Genomic DNA, 26,235 nt, shown 5'->3' with positions numbered 1-26,235 from the left:
GACAGCAAAACTAGCGCTGCACCTGGACCGATTTAGCGACTGTTGAGGGGCTGGCACCGGTGCCACGTGGAACACAATCGATTCCAATGAGAAATGGTGCTGGATTCTTGATTGACACTCGGGAGGCCGACGAGCTGGAGCTGCATATACATACTTCACTCCCCACATACACCATCCTAGCCAACAAGGTGGCACTGGTTCCGCTGTATACAGCTGATGGGTCGGCTGGGGCCAGGGGTCGCACATGCGACCCGTGGCCCTAAGTTCATAGTGGGCAGTCAGCGGAGAGCACAACTGCATGGCTGCCTTGCAGACTGCGGCAATGGTGTTCCCTGCCCGGCCACCCCCTGCTACTCGCCCTGGCAAAAGCCTCCCCAGCCAGCGGCACAACTGTCAGCAAACTGTGGCGATGTTGGACACTTTCTATGCCCTCCCTCTCCCTCAGCAGCCAGGGTGCCTGTTTCACAATTTTTAAAACGACGAGTGAACCTCGCGTCAGGAATTCAGCCCATTGGTGACTTGTGGGGGCCCCGTAGAATACCAGATCAGGGCCGCAAAGGATACGCCAAAGGCGTTTACCGTACATGCGTTCTGGAACACATTGACGCCGTTGTCAAAGCGACGGAGAATTGAGATTTCGCATGAAATCGGTGCCCGGCACTGGAACCAATTCTCCGCCCAATCCATGTGCCAATTCCGGCAACGGCCGATGGAGAATCCCGCCCAAGGTCTTCTTGACTGCTAACCTCTCTGCTTTCACAGTACAGGACAGAATTTATTATTCCTGCATTTCCTCTCTGTCCACCCCCTCCCACAAAAACCCTTTGTTCAGTTCCTATTTCCACTATCCACTTTCCAACCCCTAGGTAACTGTCTGAGCCTTGGGGCAGAATATAACAGTTGGGCAGACCTGTTCCCAGAACCAAAGTTGGTGTGGAGCCAACCCACTTCATGCCAACCCACCCGTCAGCCAAAACATGCTGTGACAGGCTAATTAAGGGCAGTGTAGGACTTCCGCCTCTCACTGGGGCGGAAGTCCCACCCTCTGGAGCCAGCTCCATCAGTCCCAGCATGCCGTGACAAGAGTACGTTAGTGGGTACTGCCAGAACTACAACCAGGAAAAATAAGACTCGATGAATCCCGGAGACAGGTCTGTCCAGGGTCTTGGGCAGAGGTGGTTTTGGCAGGTTGGGGGGGTGGGTTCTTGGTGTCTTATATGCAGCAGGCACGTAGGCAGAAAGGGATTTTCCAACTTGGGGGGACTGCACCAACCCACTAAAGGCAACCCTTGAGGGTTGTACCCTCCCCTTCTTTCCTGCCTTTTGATACCTTTTTAAAATCGGCTTTCCACTCTCACCTGACTGGCAATATTAACCGTTTGATGATGTGGGCAGCGTACTTTCAGGGTAAATTGGTTTGATAACAAGCCCAATTGACCCTTGATTATCTATTTAAATATGGAGGGCAGGCTGCCGATTTCAGGGCCGACTCCCTGTATTACTGGGCGTGAGTTTGGGGGTCGGTGGTGAGGTGGACACCCGCCAAGCTGAAAACATTGTCAATGGGAGCATGTAAAATGCAGCTCTTGACCTGCAATGTGTCTGTTCTCCCTACTATTTTTCTCCTTGTTCTCACATGTAGCAATTATATCACAGCTGTTGAACAGGATGAACGTCTGTGCAATCTCCTTCTCAACCTCTCCTAAGTCTGTATTTCCCTGGCTCCCTGACAGTCACACCATTCTTTTCCTGAAGTCGTACATTGTGCCTATGCTCTGGTTTAAACCTTACAGAAAATCCACCCCAGCCCTTCTTTGTTGGAGTGTTGCCAAATCGCTTCCCAGCTGGTGACTGAAGGCCGAGATATCCCTGAAGATGTGGAAATCTGGGACAGACTCACTTGGATTTCCAAAAGACATTTGATAATGCACCACATCAAAGGTTACTACACAAGATAAGAGAACATGGTGTAGGACATAACGTCTCAGCTTGGATAAAATATTTTTTAACTAATAGGAAGCAGGGAGTAGGGATAAATGTTTTGTTTTCCAGATTGGCAAGCTGTAACTAATGGAGTGCCACAGGGATCAGTGCTGGGTCCTCAACTTTTTGCAATCTATATCAATGACTTGGATGAAGTACCAAATGTATGGTAGCTAAATTTTCTGATGACACTAAGGTAGGTAGTAAAGTACGTTGTTGAGAAGAGGTAGAGAGTCTGCAAAGGAATATAAATAGGTTAAGCGAGTGGGCAGACAATTGGCAGCTGGACTATAATGTGGGTAAATGTGAATATGTTCATTTTAGCAGGAAGAATAGAAAAGCAGTGTGCTATTTGAATGGAGAAAGATTATAGAACTCTGGTACAGAGGGATCTGGGTGTCCTAGTCTATGAAACACATAACGTTAGTGTGCAGGTACAGCAAGTGATTAGGAGGCAAATGGAATGTTGGCATTTATTGCAAGAGGAATGGAATATAAAAGTAAGGAAAGTTTACTGAAGCTGTACGGAGTCTTAGCAATGCCACATCTGGAATACTGTGTACAGTTTTGGTCTCTATTTGGAAAAAAATATATAATTGCTTTCAAAGTAGTCACTTGACACATCCCTGAGATGAAGGACTTATCGTATGAAGAATGGTTGAATAGTTTGGACCTATACCCATTGCAGTTTAGAAGAATGAGAGCTGATCTCAATGAAACATACAAGATCCTGAAGTAAATTCTTTAAAAAAAAAAAAAAACATTTTATTAGGGTATCGATTTATAATAATAACACTTACAGCAACATCAACATGGTACATAAAAATTTCCATCCCTATCCCGTGCTTCCCACCCCCAATAATGAAACAATAGCCTAAACCCCCCCTTCTAGATTTCTGCCTCTGCTGACATTTTAATTTTCTCCGAGAAAGTTGACGAACGGCTGCCACCTCCGGATGAACCCCAATATTGACCCTCTTGGGGCAAACTTTATTTTCTTAAGACTGAGAAACCCAGCCATGTCACTAACCCAGGTCTCTAATTTTGGGGGCATCGAGTCCCTCCACATTAACAGAATCTGTCTCCGGGCTACTAGGACCTTGCCTGACTTCTTGCCCTCCAGCCCCTCCATTATTTCCTCAATTTCAATCAGCCCTTCCACCAGTTTCTCCTCCACCCTTCGCAACTTCAACTGACCCAGGAACTGCCTCATCCCCTCAACCCCAACTGGGGGTTCCGACTCGTATAATTTACTGTAGAAATCCTCAAACACCTCATTCACCCCCACTGGGTCCAGGACCGCCTTCCCACCTCTGTTCTTTGCTCTCCCTATTTCCCTGGTCGCCTCCCTTTTCCTAAGCTGGTGCACTAACATTCTGCTTGTCTTTTCCCCATACTTGTAAACCTCTCCCCTTGCCTTCCTCCGTTGTTCCACCGCCTTTCCTGCAGATAACAGCCCAAACTCTGCCTGTAACCTCCGCCGCTCCTTCAGTAACCCCACATCCGGGGCTTCCGAATATCTCCCATCCACCCGAAGTATCTCCTCAACCAACCTATCCCTCTCTGCTCGTTCCACCTTTTCTCTACGGGCCCGTATCGAATTTAATTCCCCTCTAACCACTGCATTCAGAGCTTCCCACACTGTTGCTGCCGAGACTCTTCCCCCAACCCCCCTCCCCCACACCCTATCATTTATTTCCAGATCATTCTGGATGGACTTGCTCACCCGCCCACAGACTGCCTCATCTGCTAATAGTCCCACATCCAACCTCCATAATGGGCGCAGCTCTCTTTCCATACTGACCTGTAGATCCACATTCCACCCATGTGGGGCATGATCTGACACTGCGTTTGCTGAGTACTCTGTATCCACCACCCCAGGTAGTAGAGCCCTGCTCAGGATAAAAGTTGATCCGAGAATATACCTTGTGAACATGGGAGAAAAAAGAAAATTCCTTCGCTCTTGGCCGTCCAAACCTCCATAGGTCTACCCCCCCCCCCCGCCCATCTGCTCCATAAACCCTTTTAGTTCCTTCGCCACGACTGGTACCATCCCTGTCCTAGATTTTGACCAGTCCAATCCTGGATCAATGACTGTGTTGAAATCGCCCCCATGATCAAATTACGTGACTCTAGGTCTGGGATCTTACCTAACACCCACCTCATAAATTCCACATCATCCCAGTTTGGAGTATATATGTTCACAAGTACCACCCGCATCCCCTCAAGCTTCCCACTCACCATTATGTACCTTGCCCCCCCCCCCGTATCTGCCACGATTCTCCCTGCCTCAAATGTCACCTGTTTGTTAATCAGGAATGCAACCCCCCTGGTCTTAAGAGTCCAGCCCTGAATGGAATACCTGTCCAATCCACCCCTTCCTCAATCTGGTCTGATCTATAACCTTTAGGTGTGTGTCTTGTAACATTGCCACGTCCGCCTTCAATCCCCTCAGATGTGCGAACATGCGAGCCCTCTTAACCGGCCCGTTTAGCCCTTTGATGTTCCAAGTAATCAGCCGAGTCGGTATGTATGTCCAACCAAACCCCCCATATCAAACTCATCACCTGCTCGCCCCGCATTGTGCTTCTGTGAGTTAGCTAACCTAGTAGCTCCCGCCCATGGCGCCAGACATCCTACCTCCCCATTGTTCTTCCTTTTGTGTGGCACCTTGTCAAAGGCTTTCTGGAAATCCAGATATACCACATCCATTGGCTCCCCGTTATCTACCGCATGGTAATTTCCTCAAAAAATTCCACTAAATTAGTTAGGCACGACCTGCCCTTTATGAACCCATGCTGCGTCTGCCCAATGGGACAATTTCCATCCAGATGCCTCGTTATTTCTTCCTTGATGATAGATTCCAGCATCTTCCCTACTACCAAAGTTCAGCTCACTGGCCTATAATTACCCGCTTTCTGCCTACCTCCTTTTTTAAACAGTGGTGTCACGTTTGCTAATTTCCAATCCGCCGGGACCACCCCAGAGTCCAGTGAATTTTGGTAAATTATCACTAGTGCATTTGCAATTTCCCTAGCCATCTCTTTTAGCACTCTGGGATGCATTCCATCAGGGCCAGGAGACTTATCGACCTTTAGCCCCATTAGCTTGCCCATCACTACCTCCTTAGTGATAACAATCCTCTCAAGGTCCTCACCTGTCATAGCCTCAATTCTATCAGTCACTGGCATGTTATTTGTGTCTTCCACTGTGAAGACCGACCCAAAAATCCTGTTCAGTTCCTCAGCCATTTCCTCATCTCCCATTATTAAATCTCCCTTCTCATCCTCTAAAGGACCAATATTTACCTTACCCACTCTTTTTTGTTTTATATATTTTGTAGAAACTTTTACTATCTATTTTTATATTCTGAGCAAGTTTACTCTCATAATCTGTCTTACTCTTTATAGCTTTTTTAGTTGCTTTCTGTTGCCCCCTAAAGATTTCCCAGTCCTCTAGTCTCCCACTAATCTTTGCCACTTTGTATGCTTTGTCCTTCAATTTGATACTCTCCCTTATTTACTTTGATATCCACGGCCGATTTTCCCTCTTTCTACCGTCCTTTTTGTTGGTATAAACCTTTGCTGAGCACTATGAAAAATCACTTGGAAGGTTCTCCACTGTTCCTCAACTGTTTCACCATAAAGTCTTTGCTCCCAGAATACCTTAACTAGTTCTTCTCTCATCCCATTGTAATCTCCTTTGTTTAAGCACAAAACACTAGTGTTTGATTTTACCTTCTCACCCTCCATCTGTATTTTAAATTCCACCATATTGTGATCGCTCCTTCCGAGAGGATCCCTAACTATGACATCATGAATCAATCCTGTCTCGTTACACAGGACCAGATCTAGGACCGCTTGTTCCCTCGTAGGTTCCATTACATACTGTTCTCTGAAACTATCGCGGATACATTATATAAACTCCTCCTCAAGGCTGCCTTGACCGACCTGGTTAAACCAATCGACATGTAGATTAAAATCCCCCATGATAACTGCTGTACCATTTCTACATGCATCCATTATTTCTTTGTTTATTGCCTGCCTCACCATAATGTTACTATTTGGTGGCCTATAGACTACTCCTATCAGTGATTTTTTTTCGCCTTACTAGTCCTGATTTCCACCCAAATGGGTTCAATCTTATCCTCCATAGCACCGATGTCATCCCTTACTATTGCCCGGATGTCATCCTTAAACAACAGAGCTACACCACCTCCCTTACCATCCACTCTGTCCTTCCGAATAGTTTGATACTCTTGGATATTTAACTCCCAGTCGTGACCATCCTGTAACCATGTTTCAGTAATGGCCACTAAATCATAGTCATTCACGATGATTTGCGCCATCAACTCATTTACCTTATTCCGAATACTACGAGCATTCAGGTAAAGTACACTTATATTGGCTTTTTTACCTCTGTTCTGAATCTTAACACCTCGATCAGTAACCTCCCCTAAGTTATATTTCCTCTTAACTTTTCTCCTAGTTTTCCTTGTTGTTGAACCCATATCTTCATGTAACAACCTGCTGCGTTGCTTACCATTAATGTTTTTACTTCCCGTTTTATTCCTTTTAGTATTCCTGGTCCTATTCACTGAGCTCCCCTCAGTCACTGTACCTTGTACTGTCGCCCTTTTTGATTTTTGACTATGGCTTCTCTGCCTTACACTTTCCCCCTTACTACCTTTTGTTTTTGTCCCTGTTTTACTACCTTCCAACTTCCTGCATCGGTTCCCAACCCCCTGCCACATTAGTTTAAACCCTCCCCAACAGCTCTAGCAAACCCCCCACCCCCAGGACATCGTTTCTAATAATAATCTTTATTGTCACAAGTAGGCTTACATTAACACTGCAATGAAGTTACTGTGAAAAGCCCTTAGTCACCACATTCCGGTGCCTGTTGAGGTACATAGAGGGAGAATTCAGGCAGTCCAAATTACCTGAAAGCATGTCTTTCTGGACTTGTGGGAGGAAACCGGAGCGCCCGGAGGAAACCCACTGAGACACGGGGAGAACGTACAGACTCCGCACAGACAGTGACCCAAGCCGGGAATCAAATCTGGGACCCTGTACTAAAAAGCTTGGCTAGAGTGCGGCAAGTTCTGGAGCACAAGTATTCAGCGATATTGCCGGGATATTGTCAGGGCCCATAGCCTTGGCAGTATCCAGTGCCTTCAGCCGTTTCTTGATATCATGTGGAGTGAATCGTATTGGCTGAAGACTGACATCTGTGACACTGAGGACTTCTGGAGGAGGCCGAGATGGATCATCCACACGGCACTTCTGGCTGGAGTTTGTTGCAAATGCCTCAACCTTGTCTTTTGCACATGTGTGCAGGTCTCCTCCATCATTGAAGATGGTGACATTTGCAGAGCCTCCTCCTCCAGTGAGTTGTTTAGTAGTCCACCACATTCACGGCCGAATGTGGCAGGACTGCAGAGCTTCGATCTGATGCGTTAGTTGTGGAATCACTTGGCTCTGTCTATTACTTGCTGATTATGCTGTTTGGCACACAAGTAGTCCTGTGTTGTAGTTTCCCCAGGTTGACAACACATTTTTCGGTATGCCTGGTGTTGCTCCTGGCATGTTCTCCTGCACACTTCATTGAACCAGGGTTGATCCCCTGGCTTGGTGGTAATGGTAGAGTGGAGGATATGCCAAGCCATGAAGTTACAAATTGTGGTTCAATACAATTCAACCTCATGGATGCCCAGTCTTGTTGCTCGATCTGCCAGACAACACGATGGAGGGTATCATCAATGTGAAGACGGGACTTTGTCTCCAAAAGCACTGCGGTGGTCATTTCCACTGATACTGTCATGGGCAGATACATCTGCAGCAGGCAGATTGGTGAGGTTTGAGGTTAAGTATGTTTTTCCCTCTTGTTGGTTCCCTCGCCCCCTGCTGCCGTTCCAGTCTAGCAGTTTTGTCCTTTAAGACCCGGCCAGCTCGGTCTGGAGTGGTACTACCGAGCCACTCTTGGTGATGGCCGTTGAAGTCCCCCACCCAGAGCATATTCTGTGCCCTTACCACCCTCAAATGCTTCCTCCAAGTGGTGTTCAACATGGAGGAGCATTGATTCATCAGCTGATGGTGGCCGGTACATGGTAATCAGCAGGAGGTTTCCTTACTCATGTTTAACCTGAAGCATGAGACTTCATAGGGTCCAGAGTCCTCTATTTATCGCTGGGAGCTTTCCCAGCTTGAAAGCTTTGGAGGATAAATTTAAATTTCCAGCAGGGAATGGTTTTAGGTATTTGCAAGTGCGAGACTTCCTGAAAAAATGTGCTGGCCTTTCCGCTGCTGCCGCCACGGGGGATACAGGATGGAGTAGTTTCCAGTACCTGGGCGGGAGCGGGAAGGTATCGGATATTTACCAGGAGCTTTCGGAGGCGGAGGAAACTCCAGTGGAGGAGCTTGAGGGCAAGTGGAAGGACGAGCTAGGAGAAGATATAGAGGCAGGTCTATGGGCGGATGCCCTAAGCAGGGTTAATACCTCCTCATCGTGCGCCGCCAGGCTTAGCCTGATACAATTTAAGGTAGTCCACCGGGCACACATGACAGTGGCTAGGATGAGCAAGTTTTTCGGGGTTGAGGATAGGTGTGCGTGGGAAGCCCAGCAAGTCATGCCCACATGTTTTGGGCATGCCCGAAGCTTAGAGGGTATTGGCTGGGGTTTGCGAAGGCATTGCCCACGGTGCTAAAAACACGGGTGGTGCCGAGTCCGGAGGTAGCGATCTTTGGAGTGTCGGAAGATCCGTGAGTTCAGGGGGTGAAAGAGGCGACGACTTGGCCTTTGCCTCCCTGGTAGCCCGGAGACGCATCTTATTAATGTGGAGGGACTCGAAGCCCTCAAGTGTAGAGACCTGGGTTAGTGACATGGCTGGGTTTCTCAGTCTTGAGAAAATAAAATTTGCCTTAAGAGGGTCAATGTTCGGGTTCTCCCGGAGGTGGCAGCCGTTTGTCGACTTTTTCGGGAAATATTAAAACGTCAGCAGATGCAGTATTCCAAGGGGTGGGGGTGGGGGCGGATGGGCGGATTGCTGTTGTACGGTTGAGGTGTGTGAAGATTGGGCTGGAGGGGGAAATGTTTATTTTACTATGTTGATGTCATTGTTTATGTTACTGTTATAAAAATTTTCAAATACCTTAAAATATTATTATATACAAAAAAAATAGGGTCCAGAGTCAATGTTGAGGACTCCCAGGGCAGCTCCCTCCCGACTGTATCCGACTGTGCCGCCGCCTCTGCTGGGTCTGTTCTGCCAGTGAGACAGGACATACCCAGGAATAGTAATAGTGCTGTCTCGGATATTGTCTATAAGGTCTGATTCTGTGAGTGTGACTATGTCAGGCTGTTGCTTAACTAGTCTGTGAGACAGCTCTCACAACTTTGGCACAAGCCCCGAGATGTTAGTATGGAGGACTTTGTAGGGTCAATAGTGCTGCGTTTACCGTTGTTGTTTCCGATGCCTGTTTCATTGCCGGCTGGTCCGTCCGGTTTCATTTTTTTTTGTATTTGTAGCGTGAGAATACAACTGAGTGGCTTGCTCGGTCATTTCAGAAGGCATTTGAGAGTCGACCACGTTGCTGTGGGTCTGGAGTCGCATGTAGGCCAGACCAGGTAAGGATGGCAGATTGAGCCAGATGGATTTTTCCGACAGTCGACATTGGTTTTATGGTCATCATTAGGCTTTTAATTCCAGATATTTTATTGAGTTTAAATTCCATCACCTGCCATGGTGCGATTCTAACCCGGGTGCACAGGTCATTATCCTGGATTTCTGGATTACTCGTCCAGTGGCAATACCACTATGCCACCGCCTCCCCTCCATAAAAGGAATATGACCCTGAAAGTTCTGAATTTCAAGAGGGCTACACTTTGTCAAATGGTGGTCAGGGCGATCAGAACTTCGAGCGGAACTCGCTCTGCTGGGCCTCTACCCCTTTCAAAATTCTGATGGAGATGGTATATGTCTTCCACTGAACCTTGCATCCTGACTGATGCACGATCAATTGCGCAAAGACTTAAGTTGTGTTACACTGAGGCTTTATTGCTCTAAGATATGTCACCTCCCACAGCAGCTGGCGAAATGGCTGCAGCATGGAGGACACACATATTTATACTCTGCCTACTGGGTGGAGCCAGCAGGCAGGAACTACCAACGTACCTGTAGTACAGGTCCTACCATACATCACCTAATAGAGGTGCAACAGTGGTTTACCACACTGACATTATTGAAAGAAGCAGGATTGGGTGACAATGTACACTGCTAAAAGTCTTAGTAGTTCAGTTTTTTCTTATGGCCAAAGCAAAGTACGTTGTCATGATGCAGCATACATACTTTGCTAATTGTGTCCAAACAACAGTTTTGGTTTGGCAACATGGCAACAGAGATATTGCAGCATTTATTTTTTATTTTTCATTTCATTACAAATATGACTCTTTCCACTGGGTGATCAGACAGAATGTTTTGATGTTTTTTCCCAATATTTTTGGTTCCATATAAGGCTGACACAGGATGTACTGTGAGTGCTCTCGACCGAGTTGTCATGTGACTACATGATGATGCAGTCACGTGCAGTGTCACCGGGGTGGAGCTTGGCAGGATTACCTGGGACCTTGGGCAGAGTAGGTGTTTGAGAGTTTGTATGTTTAGTTAATGAACCTTGTGTTGTTGTTGATCCAGTGGATATCGCACAAACTAAATGGTGTCGGTGCCGGCAGTATGGCACAGGGAAGTTGCAACATTGACCCACTTAAGACCATAAGACATAGGAGCAGAATTGGGCCATTGGACCCATCATACTGCACTGCCTTTTCATCATGACTGATATGTTTCTCATTCCCATACTCCTGCCTTCTCCCCAAAACCCCTGAACCCCTTATCAAAGAAGAACCTATCTATCTCGGTCTTAAAGACACTTCGTTATTTGTCCTCCATAGCCTTCTGCGGCAAATAGTTCCACGGATTCACTACCCTCTGACTGAAGAAATTCCTCCTCATCTCAGTTTTAAAGGATCATCCCTTCAGTCTGCGGCTGTGCCCTTGGGTTCAAATTTTTCTTACAAGTGGAAACATCCTCCCCACTTCCACTCTATCCTGGCCTCTCCGTATCCTGTAAGTTTCGAAAAGAACCCCTCTCGTCCTTCTAAACTCCAATGAATACAGACCCAGAGTCCTCAGCTGCTCCTCATATGACAAGTCTTCATTCCAGGGACTTGACTGATGAGATGTGGGGGACATTGGGACAGATTCATGCAGGAATGGATGATCTGTGTAGCAGCTCTGCCTGAAAATAACCAAACGGGGACAAGCCTGTACTCCGCTGAATGTAGCAGGTCCCTCAGAGGGCACAAAGTTTAGTTTGTTTATATTCGACTCAGAAGAACATAAAGAGGACCTGCAATCATGTTAGAGAAATTCAAAAAAATATGCTCCCCGCTTAAAAACATGGGGTGCGACATACCAGCCTTGTTGTGCCCGATGTGGTGTCGCGATGAGGCCATTGAACCTTGCGAGAGGCCTTTCACGGGTTGCGCAACGCTTGAGATGTCTCGCGAGATTCAACCGAACCTCGCTAGTCGGCGCAACTTGGATCTCATCCTCGCTGAGTGAGATCCATTAGGCTCATTTAAATATGTGATCTCCAGTTTCTTCCAGCGGCCGGGAACTAACGGCCTCCCCAGCGAGATCTCACCAGGGAGCCATTTAGTACTGGGTTCTCACAAATGTGGCACCTGGAGGATTTTCCAGGTCATTGGAGACCCTTGGGTGTTGGGGACAGAGCATGGTGGTCCCCTGGCTCACCCTCTGGGCACCTTCAGACCTCCGGACACTGCCAGGCTGGCTGGGGCACTGCCAAGGTACCTGGGTGGCAGTGCCATGGTGGCATTAAAAACAGTCTGGGCTTGAAGGGGGCCATGCCCATGAAAGGGTAGACGAGGTGGGATATGAAGTGTGGGGTGGGAGGGGTGAAGGGTGAGTATGACAGGGCCTCATAAAGGTTGGGGGGGTTAAGGATGGGGGTCCTGAAAGGGGGATGCCTGAAAATGGGGTGGGGTGGCTTAAAAGGGGGGGCCCTCAGCGATGCCATCGTGCTTTGTCCTCACTTAGGGGGTTGTGGGGTAATGCCCATGTGAGCGGGGGGGGGGGGGGGGGGGTGATGGTGTCCATGGGTGGGTGTGTGGGGGACCCTCAAGCTCATTTAGAAATAGGGGCACCCTCTCAAAATGGCGCCCCGATCTCTGGGGAGCCGGTCTCGCCGGCAAGTTCAGCTCCCTCCCCTGAAAAAATTTCTAAATGTTGACTGGTCTAAAGTGAAATTCCCCAAGGCTCAAAATAATGACTAAGTGTGGGTGAATATCGGTGTTGATCTCAGCCAAAAAGCTGGCGGGAAACACACCGCCAAACTTGGCCAAAATGACACTTGGGCTGCAATTTATCGGCTGTTTGCACCAGTGGGATCCTCCAGTCTCACCGGTGGTGCATCCCCGCCTTGGGATCCCGGCGACGAGGGGTGCATTCAATGGGATATCCTGTTGACAATGGCAGGACCAGAGGATCCTGCTGCCTCTGCCACCGAAAAACATGCAGCAGGTTGCGCAGAAAATCCTGCCCTTAGAAATGTGAAGGTTGAATTCCACCCATTATTTTAGACTGCCACGCATTCCATTCTACTAATCAGAAACTGTTCGAATCAGTCCAGTCCCAGCAAAAAATGTGCATTTGGAGCATTTACTGACTAATTCATGAGAGATCATTTGGTCGGGAACATCGAACACAATGTACTCCAAAAACAGCTAGTGAAAAAGAAGGACTTTGACTTTTCAGTCTACTTTAGAAATGAGCATTTTAAACAAGCAATCTGACAATTCAAACCGAGCATTCGGGTGAGAACACAACTGTGCTGTATGTGCAGTACAGGGGGTGCTCTGCATCAACTTCAGCAGCAGCAGCCTGTGTGCACAGTCGATGAAAAATCTGAGACTCATAAAGATTTTTGGCGGGAAACAGCAGCATTTCGACGAGACATTGCAGTATTTTCAGTTCGGCGGGGGGGGGGCGGCTGAACCAACTGCAGCAGCCAGCACCCTCCCAACAGGGAAAAATGTTTTGCCTTTTTAAAAAAACTGTAATCATTGTGTCAAGAGTTATCACTTCGCCAACTGCTGCAGATACAAACAACAGCAGTCTCTTATGCCAGCTGTATTCCTGCCAGTTGTTTTCCCAGGGACAGGCATGTAACTAGGATCAGTGAGTTACAGTGTCATCTGAATAGGGCAGAAGATGGCAGAGTGGATAGCACTGCTGCCTCACAGTGCCAGGGACCCGAGTTCGATTCCAGCCTTGGATGACTATGTGAAGTTTTCAAGTTCTCCCCGTGTCTGCGTGGGTTTCTTCTGGATGCTTTGGTTTCCTCCCATAGTCTAATAGTGTGCGCATTCGGCGGATTGGCCATGCTAAATTGTCCCGAGTGTCCAAAGGCTATGTCGGGTTACGGGGAGAGGGGAGGCTGTTCTTTCTGAGGGTCGGTGCAGACTCTATGGGCCGAATGGTCTTCTGCACTGTTGGGATTCTATGAAACTATCAAGGCACCATCAACACAATCATCATGTCATATAGCAAGTGTGGAATCGGCCACTCAAAAGGAGAAATATTCACCACACGACAGAGAATCCCAACGAAGACCAAGTGAAAAGTCAAAACTGACACAGGGACAAAGTGCAATGTGCTGTCCAGAAACAAACTGCGCGAGACCCGGAGTCAACACTGGATCCCAATCAGCAGTCCGACCTTGTGGTTTTCGGTGGACAAAAATCACCACCAAGGGTATGGCTACACTTTGCTGTATCAGGGAAACCTTTAATTCCACATTGTGATCTAAAATCTCAAGCCACTACTAGGACTTGGGGACTGCATCTCGTTAGGGAACATAGAACATACAGTGCAGAAGGAGGCCATTTGGCCCATCGAGTCCGCCCAGACCCACTTAAGCCCTCACTTCCACCCTATCCCCGTAACCCAATAACCCCTCCTAACTTTTTTTTTTGGTCACCTAAGGGCAATTTATCATGGCCAATCCACCTAACCTGCACGTCTTTGGACTGGGGGAGGAAACTGGAGCACCCAGAGGAAACCCACGCAGACACTGGGAGAACGTGCAGACCACACACACTGAACCAGCGGGGAATCGAACCTGGGACCCTGGCGCTGTGAAGCCACAGTGCTAGTCACTTGTGCTATCGCGCTACCCATTCAACTTGGCCCAGAAATCCATGTTGTGCAACTTCAAGCCCCAGAGATTATGAGGTCCAGTGATATTTTAGACTGTCAGACTATTGGCAAGCTACCTGTTATAGAATTTACAGTGCAGAAGGAGGCCATTCGGCCCATCGAGTCTGTACCGGCTCTTGGAAAGAGCACCCCACCCAAGACCAACACCTCCACCCTATCCCCATAACCCAGTAACCCCACCCAACACTAAGGGCAATTTTGGACACTAAGGGCAATTTATCATGGCCAATCCACCTAACCTGCACATCTTTGGACTGTGGGAGGAAACCGGAGCACCCGGAGTAAACCCACGCACACACGGGGAGGATGTGCAGACTCCACACAGACAGTGACCCAAGCCGGAATCGAACCTGGGACCCTGGAGCTGTGAAGCAATTGTGCTATCCACAATGCTACCGTGCTGCCCCATCTAATGTCACATATACCATGTGACATTAGATGACTTGGTCACACCATAATATGTGCACCAAGAAGGATACCAATTGCAATGAAACAAAAGATCATCGATGAGCTGCAACCAATGACAGAAATGAGCATAACTACCCAAGTGAAAGAGGCCACAGAATGGTTTCAATGGTTCCTGCAAACTGACATTGAGAGAATCTCCATTTTCTTCCTCTGCAGTGCGTTTAAATCACACCAAACAAAAGAGCCCCTACACTTACATGAGGTCCCAGATCTCACGTGGGCGTTCATGGCCGCAGATATTTTCTATGTTCAACTGGATCATTTGCCAAGTGCAACCAGCGGTTCGATAACTCTGAAACTCGAAACACTTTGCCACCATGGCATACCGCGAAAGCTCATGACGGACAATGCTTGCATGTTTGTCTCTGCTGAATTCCGTACCTTTGCCTGCACTTGGGATTTTCATCACGTGACAAGCAGTCCATTATACCTACAGTCTAATCGGCTTGCTGAGAGCTGTACGCTCCACCAAACACTTTCTGGAAAAGTGTGCGCGGGACAACACCGATTTCTGTGCTTCACTTCCAAGCTTGCGTAATCTTGCCCAACAGGACTTGCACTTGTCAGCTCAACGGCTCTTCCCCAGATGCACCAGGACCATAATCCTGACCACCAAGGTCATGTTGCAGCCTGAACTTGGACCCAACATGCATGAATCCCTGCTACAATGCAGATTAAACAAAACGGCTCACTATGACAAACATACTCGAGTACTGTCCTCTAGCACTGGGCCAAGCTATCCATAGGCAGCCGCATGAGGCTACGACCAGTTATATTAGGATCCTGAACGAGGACCCAACTTGTTCAATTTGTAAAACTGAGAAAATGTTTCTGCATCACAGGAGTGATAACACTGACCAATAGGTATATTTTATGTTAAAACAAACTTTAATATAATTACAGAATTTACTATATTAGCAACAAAGAAAAAACTTTACAGTTAACAGTTATGACAGTTCTTAAACGTGCCACCATATTCCAATTAAGCAAACTAGTATATATTAAATACTACTCGTGATTAAAGTCAACAACCAGGGTTTTTTTTCTATGCAAAATCTTTGGCAAGAGAACCTTTCAGGACCAAACTGAAATATTTCTGTTCGGATTAGAGTTCTAGAACCTTCTGACTCTTCAGACAGACCTGGCTCCTCCTATTAACTACATCATCTATTCTTTTGTCTCTTCTTACAAGTTGTCCCTTGACTCGTTTAGCCAAACACAATACCCCTCCTAGATTATCTGTATCTCGTGGTCCTTCAGACTTAAACAAGTAGATTGTTCTTGAGATCTAGTAGCACAACATTTCACCTGCAAATCAATAATTACCTCACTTTTACCTTAATGCTGCCTCGATGCACCGTAACCCAGGTTTTAGTAACATTTCTGCAAAAAAATAAAATATGACTGTTTCCTACATTCATTACAGTTAGTAGTGGTTAATAACAAGGCCCTATAACCCACCAGCTACATGGTGGCCTCCAATGATGGCCAGTATATCTGGAACCGCCATCTCTAGTTGACGGTAGCCGAACCACCACGACAGCGATTACTCAAATGGATAACTTTTCCTGGACCCCAGGCCCCACATGCCTCGCTCAACCCGGACACCATTGGATTTATGCACGGCAAGTCCAAGGCCTTCAGACATCTGTAATAAGGGGACCCTCCACCGGGACCCCTTTAATAGTGAGACCCCCCCCCACACACACACACACACACACACACACACACACACAGGCTCCTGTGATAGGGAGACCCCCACAGGGACTCCTGTAATAGGAAGATCCCTCCCAGGGGTAACCGTATTAGGTAGACCCTCCACAGGGGCCCTTGTGACAGGGAGACCCCACAGGGACTCCTGGAATAGCCCCTTCATGTATTCCAAGCACCAAATGCATTCCAATCACTCAAACGCGTGATTTCAATGCACATGCCTCTCTTTGATGTGATCAATGTTTACAAACATTGGGGTTTCACCACTTAGGCTACTGAACCGTGAAGGGAGATGAATGAATCAAAGCTGCAGATGGTTGTAGAAGCTGTCAATCACAGACCAACATTAGAAAGCTATGAATGGCTTGCAGCTAATGGAGCTGTGGGAACCAGAGGCAAGTAACAGCTGCTCTCTTTCCAGGAATGGACATGTTGTGCTGAAAGGTAATGTTGCAGCTGTAATTCTTCGCATTGCTCTCTAGCTTCCAGACAGGGCAGGGGTGGTCTGTGTAGGGGGGTGGGGCGGTCCCTTTGGGCAAGGGGTTCCTGTGGGGGTCTTCCTATCACAGGGGTCCTTGTGGGGGAGGGGGTCTCCATATTACAGGGGTCCCTGGGTGGAGCCCCCTATTGCACGGGTCTCTGTGGGCAGTCTCCCTGTTATAGGGGTCTCTGTTGGGGGCTCCCCTACATCAGACTCCTATTTCCGACAACAGACACCTATTTATTGACGATAGCTCCACCTTCAACACCGTAATCCCAGCCAAACTCCTATCAAAGCTCCAAAACCTCGGACTTGACTCCTCCCTCTGCAACTGGATTCTCGACTTTCTGACCCACAGACCACAATCAGTAAGAATAAACAACAACAGGTCCTCAACAATAATCCTCAATGTCGGGGCCCCACAAGGCTGCGTACTTAGCCCCCTACTATACTCCCTGTACACACACGACTGCGTGGCAAAATCTGGTTCCAACTTCATCTACAAGTTTGCTGAAGACAGGACCATAGTGAGTCGGATCTCAAACAACGACGAGTCAGAATACAGGAGTGAGATAGAGAACCTAGTGGAGTGGTGCAATGACAACAATCTATCCCTCCATTCTAGCAAAACTAAACAGCTGGTCATTGACATCAGGAAGCAAAGTACTGTACACAGGCCCTGTTGATGCAGACAGGGCTAAGTGGAGATGGTTGACAGCTTCAAATTCCTAGATCGTGCACATCACCAAAAATCTGCCCTGGTCCACCCACAACAGCGCCTATACTTCCTCCGGAAACTTGAGGAAATTCAGCATGTTCACACTAACTCTTACCAACTTTTACAGATGCACCACAGAAAGCCTCCTATCTGGCTGCATCACAGCCTTATTGGCAACTGCTCGGCCCAAGACTGCAAGAAACCTCCGAGACGTGAACCCAGCCCAGTCCATCACACGAACCTGCCTCCCATCCATTAACTCTATCTACACCTCCCGCTGCCTGGGGAAAGCGTGCAGCATAATCAAAGACCCCTCCTACCCGGCTTATTCACTCTTCCAACTTCTTCCATCGGGCAGGAGATACAAAAGTCTGAGAACACGCACAAACCGATTCCAAAAACAGCCTCTTCTCCACTGTTGCCAGACTCCTAAATGACCCTCTTATGGACTGACCTGATTAATACCACACTCCTGTATGCTGAACCCGATGCCGGTGTCGATGTATTTACATTGTGTACCTTGTGTTGCCCTATTATGTATTTTCGTTTCTTTTCATGTACTAAATGATCTGTTTGAGATGCTTGCAGAAAAATACGTTTCACTGTACCTCGGTACACGTGACAATAACAAACAAATCCCTATCAAACTGGCCCTGGGGAGGGGGGGGTGAGTCAGTTCACCCCCATATTTGAAAATGGGTGAGACCCCCCCCCCCCCAAGCAATCCGAGATGGGGGGGCGGTTGCTGTGTGGTGCTGGGGTTTGGGGGCTGATTTGCGATTGGGTGGGGGGGGGGGGGGCAGCGGAGAGATGGCTGACCATAGGACCTTGCTATCGGGCCACCGGTTCAAGATGGCGGCCCGCTAGCGGAATTGCCTGGGACTCTATTTTATGCCACGTCATGCATAAATTTGCAGTGTGGAATACGGAATTACTTCCTGGTTTGCGCTCCAGGCTGATCATAAACCATAATTCATTTCCGGGTGTCTCCCAAACGGAAAATCTATGCCCGTATGTTTAGTTAATCAATCTTCCGTTTGTTTAAAGTCCCTTGTGCAGTCGTTGATTCAACGGACCGCGCAGATCTACAAGTGTAATGTAGCAGTGATCTTCCTAAGGGCAGATTATCTGCTCATTTCACCCTGCCTCACTGTCCTGCACTTTCCTTTCCAGTTGCTCCCATTTTCAACTTCAATGAGCAATATGACTGAGTGGTGCTGACATAAATAACAAAATAAGGAATGTAAATAATTTCAAGCACTGGCAGGGTCAACACTGATACAGACTTGCAGCTGAAATTCAGACCCCCACATCCCTCTTCCCCTTGGCTCTTGCTGCATGTCCAACAACAGAGAAGGATATGATTTTACAGGATTTATTTTGAGTTCTCATGTCTGGGAGCACATATTGAAAATTGTAGCTCCATTGTCTGTGAGCTTCTAATGCTCTCATAAATTCTATCATAAATTCTACTCTTGACACTGTAATCTCAGTTATATTGCTGGACTTGCTATCTTGACCCTGGCAGTTATTAGAAAATGTTAACTCTCTGCTGACGACAGTCTTGATCAGACTAGCTTGGTGGGAGGAGGTGAAAAATAAATGTGCACAAATGTGAGAGAAAACTTTGGATATAGTATGACCAAAGTAAAATTGCTGTGGTCTCTCACAGTCTGAGTGTGACTTGAAGACCAGACATATTTTGAGACGCCTTCTATATTCAAGACACTGAGCCGGATTCTCCGTTCAGATTATATTTCAGTGCAGTTCAGTGTCCCTTGCCATGCAAATTTATGGTGGGGATCACCAGGAATTCTGTTGCGAATCCTATTAGCAGGCCGCATTTTTCAGCAGGCGGCCCAAAAGCAAGGTCTAGGGGCTCGCCCCCCTCCCTCCACCAAGCAAATCCTGCCCCCCTCCCAAAAAGTAATGTAATTTCACCCCCACCATGGGAATTGCAAAGGTCACCCCTCCCCCCACAGAATGCACGCGTGAGGATGACCCGACCGCTCCACTGACCCACTACCAAAGACCCCCATCAGACCCCCCACCAGACTTTCATCAGAGACACTCTTCAGAGCCCCCAACCAGAGACCCCCATCAGAGACATCTAGCTATGATTGACCGCTCATGACTACATCAAAAGCAGTTAAGTGCTTTCTGCTGAGAAAACGGGGAAGTGAAAGCACTTCACACCTAGATGTTTATAAACTTTATAGTTAGTTTCACAGCAGGTTACTTGAGATCCATTCAAGCGTGAAGGCAAATGAAATTAAACAATCCAGATATCTGGCTTTCTGGAAGCTGTCGATTACAAGCTACCAAAAGCTGTTTCTCTTTGAAATGGGTGGAAGCCTTGCAGCTCAAAGTATATGAGACGATTTAAAGCCTTGTGATGTAATCGGTTTTGACTTGCTATTAAGTTACAACTGCTGCTTTCTAGACATCTGTCTGAGGCACTGGATGAAAAAGCAGTGATTTTGTTTTTCACTGTTTTTTCCTGGGCTGCTCTTTAGCTTCCAGGCAGCGGTGACTGATGGGAGAAGGGTGTGTTCTCTGCTATTAGGGTTTCCCTGTTATGGGGGGTTCTCTGATATGGAGGGTTCCCTGTTAAGGGGGGGTTCTCTGTTGTGGGAGGTTCCCTGTTATTGGGAGGGTGTCTCTGGTGGCATATCTAATGGAGGTTTCTGGTGGACATCTCTGATTGGGCCTGTTGTTTGTCTCTGATGGGTGTCTCTAATGGGCCTCTCTGGTAGAGGGTGTCTGATGGGGGTCTCTGATATGGATCTCTGGTGGGGAGGTCTGACGGGGGCGCGGTCTGGTGGGGGTGGAGTGAACAGCGGAGGACTGGTGCATCGGAAACCGTCAGCGACCCGATTTTTCCCCAGATATTGGATTCTCCATCACACCGGGAACCACACCGGGAACTGAGCTATCAGCGGTGGACAGCAGAGAATCCAGCCCACTGTATATTTGCAAGTTGTTTAATTTTGTTTTGGCTTGAAAATATGACCTATTTGAATGCCACTCACATTCCCAACCAAAATTGTTTTTGAATCTGGTACCATTATATTGGAGAGTCAGGTCTCCAGCAGTGTTCCCATTAGCAAATAGGAGCCCACACTGCAAGGATGGGGAATTCTGCTAGTGCAGCAGCAAGACTGGTAAAAATAATCTTTTTATTGTTGTCATAAGTAGGCTTACATTAACACTGCAATGAAGTTACTGTGAAAAGCCCCTGGTCACCACATTCCGGCGCCTGTTCGGGTACACAGAGGGAGAATTCAGAATGCCCAATTCACCTACAGCACATTTTTCGGGACTTGTGGGAGGAAACCGGAGCGCCCGGGGAAACGCACGCAGACACTGTGAGAACGTGCAGACTCCGCACAGACAGTGGCCCAAGCTGGGAATCGAACACGGGTCCCTGGTGCTGTGAAACAACAGTGCTAACTGCTGTGCTACCGTGTAGCAGCAACAAAAGAGGTTAAAAAGCTCTTAATATGGCAGAAGAGACCTGAAGAGAACATCCAGTTTTTGCTGAAGATCTTGGTTGAAGTCAAGACCTTAGCAGCTCTGAGATCAAGGTAAAATAGTCAGGGCTGCACTACTGGACCTGCTCCCGTCATGCAAAGCCTTTGCGGCATCTAGTCTTGGGGAACAGCAGAGAGTGGGAGGAAAATGGACCAGGAATGTGAACCCTGTCATGATTTACATGTAGAAGGGCTGGAAATTGATGATTAATTCTGGTGCTAACTAAATTTCAGGGAAAGGTGTTGGAGTCAGAGAAGTATGTCAGCAGTCAGCTTTTCTGACCATTTTCTATGCTTTTACTGCCTCTAGCCTTCCTGATTTGATCCACCCATAATATCTCTCAAATATTGGAAGATCTGCTTTAGTGTATAAGAGGTAACATTTCCACTTTGTCCAAAATCGGTGGTCATGGTGCAAATTGCTCTGAAGGTTGTGCTAGTTTTGAGAAATGTTTGCCCGGGTTTCTCGTCAGACTTATTTGCTTTTCATTAAGCGCAAATTTTGCTATCCGTTAGCTCAATTAGGCAGCATAATAAATTGTAATGTCGATAAAAGGGGTATGCCAATGGAAGAAATGGCGGCACAGTGGCACAAGAGGTTAGCACTGCTGCCTCGCAGTGCCAGGGACCCAAGTTCAATTCTGACTTTTTTTGACTGTGTAGAATTTCCACATTCTCCCCGTGTCTGGATGGGTTCCCTCTGTGTGCTCCACAGTCCAATGATGTGCAGGGGAGGTTGATGGGCCATGCCAACTTACCCCTTAGTGCCCAAAGGCTAGGTAGGGTTTTAGGGATAGGGGAGTGGGCCTTGATACGGTGCTCTTCAGAAGGGTCCATAGAATACATAGAACCCCCACAGTGCCATTCGGCCCATTGAGTCTGCACCAGCCCTCTGAAAGAGCACCATACCTAGGACCAAACTCCACACTATCCCCATAACCCCACCTAGGGCCAATTTAGCATGGCCAATCCACCTAACCTGCACATCTTTGGACTGGGAGGAAACCGCAGCACATCGAGGAAACTGACGCAGACATGGAGAGAGAGAGAGTGCAATCCCCACATAGACAGTGACCCAAGGCCGGAATTGAACCCAGGTCCCTGGCTTTGTGAGGCAACAGGGGGGGGGTGTTAGCACAGTGGTTAGCACAGTTGCTTCACAGCTCCAGGATCCCGGGTTCGATTCCCGGCTTGGGTCACTGTCCGTGTGGAGTTTGCACTTTCTCCCTGTGTCTGCGTAGGTTTGCTCCGCGTGCTCGGGTTTCCTCCCACAGTGCATAGCTGAGCAGGTTAGGTGGATTGGACATGATAAATTGCCCTTGGTGTCTAAAAAGGTGGGATGGGGTTAATGTGTTACAGAAATAGGGTGGGGGTGTGGGCTTGGGTTGGGTGCTCTTTCCAAGGGCTGGTGCAGACTCGATGGGCCGAATAGCCTCCTTCTGCACTGTAAATTCAATGACATTCTATGACAATGTTAACCACTGTGCCGCCCGGGTCGGTGCAGACGTGATCGGCCAAATAACCTCCTTCTACAATGTAGGGATTCTACAAAATTGTACCAAGAAAAACAGTGGAACTAAATGGAAACTGGCTTCTTAAATTATTCCAAAGGCAATACAAGTGTTGAAATCTGAAACTTAATTATTTCACCATGCACCAGATTAAATTTGGGAAATTTAGTTTGTATATTTTGTATCTATTTTATATATTTTTGTGTACAATTGTTTTAGAGCAGTTTCTTAGTTCCAGACATATATTTGATACTGGGCACGATTCTTGGGGCCCGTGGTGAGATCTCAGTTTGAAATCCCGCCCTCCCCCAGCCGGTGACATAATTAGGTGTAGCTGGACTTGCCGGCTCTGAGGCAGAATCCCGCGCAAAACACACGCGGCAAATTATTTTCTTACAAAAGTGTCAAAAGATCTGAACAGAAACCTTGCTGCGTTTCTGGAGAGTAACACGCTGGTTTTGACAAAACCTGACACTTTGCCATTTTTTCAGAAAATTCCACAGTATCTGGGTCTCTGTGATAGTTTGACTATCACTTTGCATTTTCTAACGTCATATGCTAATTATAATTTAAACTATTAATTTCAACTTTTGTTTCCAAAAGCGGTATTTTGTTTTATAATGATGTTTGACACCAGACCTTGTGAATATATAATTGGCTGGAGATGGAGATGACAGCAGTTCTAATTATGGCAGTCATAAGCTTGGAAGTAAAACAATGGAGCTATATTTTTAATCAGCCTCCAGTCCATCAATAGGGAAACATGGAGATTTTCACCTGCTGATGTGGAACCTCTCTGGATCAGAGGCAATGATACCAACCCTCCAAATATAATTATAGAAGCAAAGTTATAGTCTGGTTTAATAAACAGAAATTTATGAGCTGTGGATAATATTTATAAATTTTTATAAATAAAAAACAGTCCCATGATTTGGACGAGTAGATTTTCAGGAATAAGCACTGTCAAATGTTGAAAAGCTTTATTATTGGCCATTATGTTTTCCATGCTGTGTAACTGTCAAAAATGTTAACAGTTAAAGAGATTCAGTGGTTTTGTGATCTGGGGTGGGCCATCTTGCATTGGACAATATTTGCTCACCGAAATATTTTACACCTTAAATGGAAGTTAGGCTACATGTTGGTTGATCATGATGATGTATTTTGAGGTTTAATGCCATTAGCTACAATAAGTAAGATAGTACAGTAATAATGCCCTCCGAGGTTCCGATGCACTGGGAATTATCCAGAAGGTTTGAACTTCCTGGAACCCTCCTAAACTCTGGGTGGAATTCTCTCATCTCGCCCGCGGTGGCATTGGTGGCGGGCGGGAGCGGAGAATCTAGTGGGAGCCAAAAAGTGGGAAACTTGTTGGTGTAAAATCATCTTGCAATTCTCTCAATGGCACTTTAATGGACGGTCAGTCTTCCCACTGACTGGTGGCATGAACAGCATTTGCATCTTTTGAATACTCATTAAAACAACGGCCCACCAGTTTCTGAACGATCTTCCAATTTTCTGTCACGTCAGTCTTCAGCCTGATTGCTAAAGAGTGGCACACACAAGGCGGTCCTCAGTTGGCAAGAGACCTCGAGATGAGTGCAACAAAACCTGCCTGCCATAATATTGTGCTGCTCCAGTTGCGTTGTACACCACTCTGCCAGGGAAGACCGGTTCTACCCTCCATCTCCATGCTGAGCTGGTCTTCATGGACAGTACCGTGCTGCTGAACCCATTAACCCACCTGTGTCACTGAGTTGGATCATTACAGCCCCTGGTATTAGGAAATACAGGGGTATCCTGCCCGTGATGCCACATACCAGTGTCTATGTTAGAAGGATTAAAACCTGTTCTAACACTCGGGTACCTACACTGCTGGTTCCCTACAGGAATCGTCGCCATCTTAACTGCCAGTCAACCCACCTGCCACCTTACCACCTCACCCGCTTACCTTACACACTTACCGTCTTTCCATAGCTTCTCAAAGTGGCTTTGCAACCTTGAAACCCTCTACTTACTGGTATACAGCAGCTAGTGCCGTAAAATGTTAACATGGCTTGGTTTCACCCGATAATCCTGCACTATGAGGAAGGTGTCCGAAAACAGCTATGCCCCACATTTCTTAAGAGGCCCATATAGTATAAAGAGTTAACAGATGTTAAGTGCTAATGTATGATGTACTACTGATATCAGTGAGTCATTTAAAAAAAAAAAAAAAAAATTTAGACTACCCGATTTTTTTTTCAATTAAGGGGCAATTTAGCGTGGCCAATCCCCCTAGCCTGCACATCTTTGGGTTATGGGGGCGAAACCCACGCAAACAAGGGGAGAATGTGCAAACTCCACACGGACAGTGACCCAGAGCCGGGATCGAACGTGGGACCTCGACCCCGTGAGGCAGCATGCCTAACCAACTGTGCCACCGTGCTGCCCTGATGTCAGTCGTGTGTGAGACGTCACGAGTGGGATTGGAACACCATGCTAGGAGCAACTTGCCTACTGTGTAATCAGTTCGGATGTAGTAGTAATAAACAAGTGTTAAGCAAATACCAGAGTGTGACTACTGTCTGTCGACTAATCAAGTACCACATCTAGGGTCCACAGACCGAAGGACCATCTCAAAACTGCTCGATTCAGATGTCCGGGAAAGCTCATGTACAAGGTGAGTAGCAATCTGATGGTGATTGCCAGTCCTCCGAAGATTCAGCCCAGTACTTTTTCTTCAATATTACTCGTGTCAGTTAGTGTAATTCTTTCACCATGTAACAGATTAATTGTTGTGAAGTGACAAGAGTTCAAATTCACACTAATAAGGCATCCGCCAATTTTTGACCAGGCACCAGGATATGTAACCGTGAAATCTTCCATTTTGTTGTAACAACTTAACTAATTCACTAATATACTTCAGGGAAAGAAATCTGCCATTTCTACCTGGTCTAGCCTATCTGCAATTCCAATCCCACATAATGAGAATTTATTGCCCTTCCCTGTGGGTATGTTTGTTGGCTGGGGCATTTAATCATGCGCGAGGGTGGCAGGTGGAGACCCTGTTGCCTTCCCACTTCTGCCCTGATTAAGATTCATGGACGAGCTTTGCTGCCACCAATCAAACATTTAAGTGGAGGGTTTAAACTAATGTGCCAGGGGGATGGGAACCGATGTAGGAAGTCAGTGGGGACAGAAACAAAAGGCAGGAAGGGAGAGTGTGTAAAGCATGACCAGAGAAAGCAGGGCAGAGAGCAAGGAAGGTCTACATTAAACTGCATTTATTTCAATGCAAGGGGCCTGACGGGCAAAGCGGATGAACTCAGGGCATGGACGGGCACATGGGACTGGGATATTATAGCTATGACTGAAACATGGCTAAGGGAGGGGCAGGACTGGCAGCTCAATGTTCCGGGGTACAGATGCTATAGAAAGGATAGAACAGGAGGTAAGAGAGGAGGGGGAGTGGCGTTTTTGATTAGGGAGAACATCACGGCAGTACTTAGAGGGGATATATCCGAGGGTTCGCCCACTGAGTCTATATG

At 47.2% G+C, this 26,235-nt stretch overlaps 1 protein-coding gene and 1 long non-coding RNA gene across 6 annotated transcripts in view; both read left to right on the top strand.

Moving 5' to 3' along the window:
- The window catches only part of LOC140408776 (protein FAM184B-like), a 496,156-nt gene that overhangs the window by 26,872 nt on the left and 443,049 nt on the right, over positions 1–26,235 (top strand). The window lies entirely within an intron of this gene.
- On the top strand, positions 1,070–25,242 carry LOC140408777 (uncharacterized). Its single transcript, XR_011940197.1, has 2 exons — positions 1,070–1,151; positions 24,958–25,242. It is a non-coding gene; the product is annotated as an uncharacterized lncRNA (long non-coding RNA).

The sequence above is a fragment of the Scyliorhinus torazame genome, chromosome 3 (genome assembly GCF_047496885.1).
Source record: "Scyliorhinus torazame isolate Kashiwa2021f chromosome 3, sScyTor2.1, whole genome shotgun sequence".
NCBI classification, from domain to species: domain Eukaryota; kingdom Metazoa; phylum Chordata; class Chondrichthyes; order Carcharhiniformes; family Scyliorhinidae; genus Scyliorhinus; species Scyliorhinus torazame.
This window is presented reverse-complemented; position numbering and strand designations above follow the sequence as displayed.